Raw genomic sequence first — 5,818 nt, 5'->3', positions numbered from 1 at the left:
GAAAAGAAGCCATTTAAGAAGAAATGTATGTATTCTTCAGAGAATTAGGAAAAGAACCAGGAGAATGTCTTTTACTATTTTTGTTTTATAACTATTATTTTCTCCAAGTCATAGAAATATATTTCCTCTATGTCAGGGAATATATCCAACTAATTTTTAATCCTAAACAACTGTGTGATGCTCAGAACATGAGAGACACAGAACTAATCAGTAATGAACAAGAAAGAATAAGAGAACGCATCCCTGCGTGCTGTGCAAGAGCGTGAATTGAGGACAGGACTGTGGTCATCACGTCGAAAGAGAAAGACGCCCTTCATGGCGATTTCTTCCAATAATCCTGCTACCCAGGTCTCCAGAGTGAGCGTAAAAAGTAAAAATTGAGAAAGATGGGAAGAAGCTCTGCAAACTTACACAGTCCAAAGGGTCACGTCTGACTCAGGGAAGGAAAACAAATGTTTTCCGGTTTCTTCTGTAGAGTCGTNACAGGGTGGCTGTGCGGGTTGAACGGGGTAAAGCTCATACACCTCCTGACACACTCTGTGCTCCTGGGACGGCTATTACGTCTCGGAATTGGATGAAACATAGATTTCTCATCATCTTAACATGATTGTTAGAATCTCCTCTTTCTTTCCCCTTGCCCTTTTGTTCCTCTTCCCCAATTTTAAGATGAGTTTTCTTTTTTAAAGTTTTCGTCTTTTTGGTGATTTTACTTTATCTATGTGTAAGGACACTGAAAGAGATGGGGAGTAACAAAAGACAAGCCCAAACAAAATGAAACCAGTATTACCAGGTTTAAAGAAAGTAGAAGAAATCTCAGAATCTTTTCATGAAAACAACCTGCTCTGTTCTGTATGGCGATCTTGGTGGCATATAGTATTCCACATTCTCAGGATTCAGCCACACCAACCCAGATGGGGAAGTGGAACTAACATTTGGAGAGTGTCTGCTTGTGAAAGATGACTTAGGAAACATTGTTTTGTTTAATTATTACAACATATATAGACAGTGGGTATCACCAGTCCATTTACAAATGATGGAAAGTGAAAGAAAGTGAACCGAGATGCCGGGTACCGTTCAAGCTTTATTAAAGGAAAAGAATCTGCCAGGCTGTGCTCAAAGTGGGGAACAGCCCAGGGCTGCCTTCAAAATGGAAGACAGCACCAGGTGTGGGGGTGGTAGAGCTTATATAGTGTGCCAAGGGCTGGCTGATGCCAGCAAGTAGGGTCATTATGCTAATGTGGAAACTATGCAACCAGGGTGGAGACTGCACCCCTGCAGAAGCAAAAGGGGGTTTCTGTTTTGCAGAAGTCATGAGGCTTCTCATAAAGGGAAGTGCTTCTCATAAAGGCTTCTCATAAAGGGAAGGATTTGGTGCTTGGGTGGGAGACAAGGCCCGGGGCTATTTTGTGCTTATTGTGTGCACAATGGTACTGGTCTCATCCAAGATCCATCAATAAGGACTCAGGTTAGTTAAATTGCTTTCCCAAGTTTACACAACCATTAAGTACTAGAGGTAGGAACTGACCCCCAGACTCTGAATCTAAAGCTCACAGACTTAATTCCAGGACAGAACCAAGTTGATCTCATACATCACAACCTGGTTTCTAGTTTTCTCTACAATTTTTTGACCTCTGGAGTGCAAGGTATGTCCTTTACTAGCCCTTGGAGATTTAGAACCTTGAACTTCAGCCTGCCTATCCTCTCTGTCACTTACTTATGCTTTCGGTTTGTCAGGAGCATATTTACTTGTAATTGGTGAAAACTGTTACTCTTAAGCAATGGTCAGCATCTTCTAAGAAATTTCCGAAAAATAAATAAGTGGCTTCATAGGATGGGCTTTATTCCTATCGGAAATTAAAACTGTTTGTCTTACCATGTAGAATACTTAGCACTGGCTTCTAATAGAAAGTCAATATATAGCATCAATACATAAATACATGTATATATTTACATACATATATATTTAAATCCACCCTATTATCTACCCATCATCTATAAGTTTCTGCTGAACCCAGTTTGCATGTGATCTCTCATGCAAAACAATAAATTTGCAAGGTATCAGTGATCATATGAAAACAATGCCTAATAATTGTAATTGTTGTCACTAATATGTCAGGTAATAAAGGCTTATAAGACGTGTACATTTTGTGCCTGAGAATTTGTTCACATACTCTTTTTGAAATCTGCCTTACAGTATCTACAGTGAGTAGCAATCACAAGACAGAAGAGTATAGACCAGTACAACCAACAGCATTTATATGAATTCATTCATTAATCAAATAATTCTATGTTCTTTTGACATTTATTTACTTAAAGATTTACAAGTTTTAAGAGCACATAAAGGGGTCAAGTGTGACAAGAACCAAAGGAAGTTTTAGATGACTTGCTATAGAAACATCAGAGGAGAGAGAGCAAGCAGAACAGGGGAGTTAAATCAAATTCCGTGATGACAGAGAACATTGAGAAGAGAGAACAGGAAATGAGAGGATGAGACAAACACCTTATTGGAAGCCTGTTCTGAGCCAGTGCTAAGCACTCTGCGTGGTGGCGGACAAAGAGCTCTTATTTCAGGAAGGGAAGTGACTATGAGAAAACCTGGAAGAAGATAAGGAGCAAAGTACAATCAAAACACACCGGCATAACCCAGTGCCCATGTTACATGCATGAGGGTGGGCACTGCTGAAATGAATTGAATGCTGTTCTCACAACGCACAGATCTCTCTTTCCATTTTGTGCAAATGTGCTTTTCATATTTAAAAGAAGACAGTGTCCTTCAAAGTCTACTCTTTTCATCGATCATAACCAGGAGTATTAGGTAAGATAAGGGTTGTGTGGCGCACATCCCAGAGAGCGGTTATAAACCATAGAGAAATTCACTACTCTCTCATGGAAAAGTCTGTGCCGATGCAGCGCCTCTGCTCCGTGAGAGTTTCAGGGACTCGGGATCCTTCTGTCTTGTTGCTTTGCCATTCTTATGGGGTTATGCCCTAGTCCTTGTGGTCCAAAATGGCTCAGAATATATCTGCATTCCCACCAGTGAGTACGAAGAGGGTAAAGTCAAGGACTCTTCTCTGAGGGTGTGATGTTACATCCATCATTTCTCGTAGCCCGTTGGACAGAACTTGGTCACAAGGTCACACCAGCTTTAAGGGAGCTGGGAAATGTCTGTCTTCTGAATGGCCATAGACTTGGCTAAAGCTGGAGTTCCTATGAGTATGAAAAAGGAGGGGAGAATCGATATTGGGGAACACCCAGCAACACTAAATCACAAGAATAGACTTTTGGGTGGCTTTAGATTAGATACCTAAAGCAGCATCTATTTGCTCTCTATTATATGACGTATTTTGTTTTCTTTAAGGACTTTCATTATCAGAGACTTTCTTGTTTACTTATTTGCTTTTTTGTTTACTGAATATTTGCTCCCCTTACAATGTAAGCTCCACGTGGATAAGGATTTTTATGTCTTGGTTATTGCCATAATGCCAATGTCTAGAACACTGCTTTGCATATAAAAGCTCAATACATATATGTTGACAAAAAGAATGAATTACATGTTTCTCTTTCAAAAGTTTGATCATTGGACTCATTAAATATTTTATATGAAAAGAGTGAAATTATCCATTGTGTTTAAGCAAAATATGAATAAGCACATAAATAAGATGAATCATATTTTTGGCAACTATAAAGATCTGTTTAATTGTGCAGATTGTGCTAGGTTAAGGGACTTTTCATACACTCGTCCTTCCAATGACCAGCATCTTATGTGTGTTTCCTGATTCAGTTCCTTCCAGCCACGCTGCCGTGTTTGGTGTGTGGCAGACGTTAGTGCTGAACTCTTAGCCCAGCTGGATGGGATGATGAACTCCACTCATTTTTCCAGCTTTTCCCTTTTCTTGCCCAGATACTTCAGCCAAGTAGAAAGAAGTTATGGCCATGAGAAACAATATCAGGCATGATTTCTACCCAGAGAAAGGGTCATTTTCTTTCACAATTACTTTGGCACATGTAAAAAACATGGTTCTAGAGCCCAGTACTGATAAAATAGGATTTGAGTTTATATAGTGCTTTACGAGTATATGTATATATGCATGTAATGTATATGTAATGTCTATGTAATGCATATGTGTGGATATACACACACACACAGTCATGGGTCTCTTAACAATGGAGATATATCCTGAGAAACGCACCTTTAGGCAACTTTGTCATTGTCTGAACATCAGAGTGTACTTACACAAACCCACATGGTGTGGCCTACCCCACACCTAGGCTATATGGTATAACCATCATAATCTTATGGGACCACCGTCATCGCATACACACTTCATCATTGACGGAAATGTCATTAGCAGCAGTGCATGACTGTATTGTATATACTATATACACTATGGGTCTTCAAAAAGTTCATGGAAAAATTTATATTATCTTTCAATTCCATTTTTCCATGAACTTTTTGAAGTACCCTCGTGTATAGTCACATCCTTTAAGATCCATTAGCTTTTAAAAAAAAAAAAATCAAGGAAGGAAGGATATCACTAACCCCAATTTACAGATAAGAGAATAAATAATTTAAGGAGGGTAAAATTGCCACAACGAACACATCACAGAGACCAAAATCAAGCTCAGTCCTTCATACAAATCATATATTCTTTACCCTACATAGATTCTCAACAGCAATATGACTCTTTCTTTTAGTCCCAGATTTAATAGGTTGTTTTGGAAGAAAAGATATAGGAAACTTGAAGACATAAATTTGCCAGGAAAATGAGAACAGATATTCTCAGTTACTTACATTGTTACCCCACACACTTGGTTTTAGGATCCTGATGAAATACCCATACTAGTAAGTGACCTGTGACTGGCTGACTTGGTCCTGGGTGACTGGAGGTTCTGTCATTACAGCAGAAGTGTGCGCACTGTCCTGGCTCAGGGTACAACCCTTGGACGAACTAATTAGAGATGAGGAGTCAAAGATACAATGCCTGTAAAGTTCTTGTTAGCCGGCCTACCACACAGTAAGCCCTGGGTAATTAAGTCTATTACAGAAATATGTAGTTGTTGATGTTACTGTTGCAACATTTTCACTAGAAAAACAAATCCCTTCCCTTTGCCTACATTCTCTGCTTGCTGCTTAGCGGTGACCTGGCGAAGGAAAAAAAGCAAACGTTGCACAGTCGATGACTTTTCCATTGATCCAGACAAAAGTGAAAAGTTTGGGTATTTGTTTAAGAATTTTCCGTCAGCCCCTTAGTCATGTAGTCGTTATTTTATAACCGGTCCCTAGAAGGGGGCGGGGCTTCCTGGAAAACGTGACTGTTTTCACTTTGCAGTGACTCAGAGCACTGGGGACTTCAGGAGAAGGTAGGTGACTAAGCTGCCCCCGCTAGGACTGGATCCCACCCCCCAGCACCTGACCTCTAAAAGTCGCCCGTTGTAACCCCCTCCCCAGCATCCCCGACCCAAATCTGCTGGGGCTTCTTCTAACTGCAAGCCAAGGGGTGAGGAATTCTGTCCTGGTCTGTGATCCCCGGGTTTTTCCTGAGGTTTGGCAGTTTAGGGGAATGGGAGGGGGGCGGGGGGGTGGACTTACCCATCTCCTAATAATCTCTTTCTACTTTCCTTCTCTCTAATTTTACTTTTTCTTTCTTTCTTTCTTCGGTGTGGACAACTGATGCTCTCTCCCTCCGATGTAAGTGTACGCTCTGGAAATGCAGCGTTAAGCCTCCCCCCCACCCCGACTGACTGCCGCTCCTAAGTAGCCCTTCCACATAGATCTACGAGGTCCCTTCTGTAAGTACCTGCACACTGAAAATCTAGG

General features: G+C 40.7%; 1 protein-coding gene across 1 annotated transcript in view; it reads left to right on the top strand.

Moving 5' to 3' along the window:
- Nucleotides 1-5,691: 5,691 nt before the first annotated feature.
- Nucleotides 5,692-5,818, top strand: part of VWA5A (von Willebrand factor A domain containing 5A) — a 34,886-nt gene continuing 34,759 nt past the window's right edge. Inside the window, exon 1 of the mRNA XM_008591770.1 lies at nucleotides 5,692-5,790. The gene's annotated coding sequence lies outside the window, so the exon portion shown is untranslated. The remainder of the gene's footprint in view (nucleotides 5,791-5,818) is intronic.

This window comes from Galeopterus variegatus, unplaced genomic scaffold, assembly GCF_000696425.1.
Source record: "Galeopterus variegatus unplaced genomic scaffold, G_variegatus-3.0.2 Scaffold7275, whole genome shotgun sequence".
NCBI lineage: Eukaryota > Metazoa > Chordata > Mammalia > Dermoptera > Cynocephalidae > Galeopterus > Galeopterus variegatus.
Note: the sequence above shows the minus strand (reverse complement) of the source record. Positions and strands in the feature narration are given on the sequence as shown.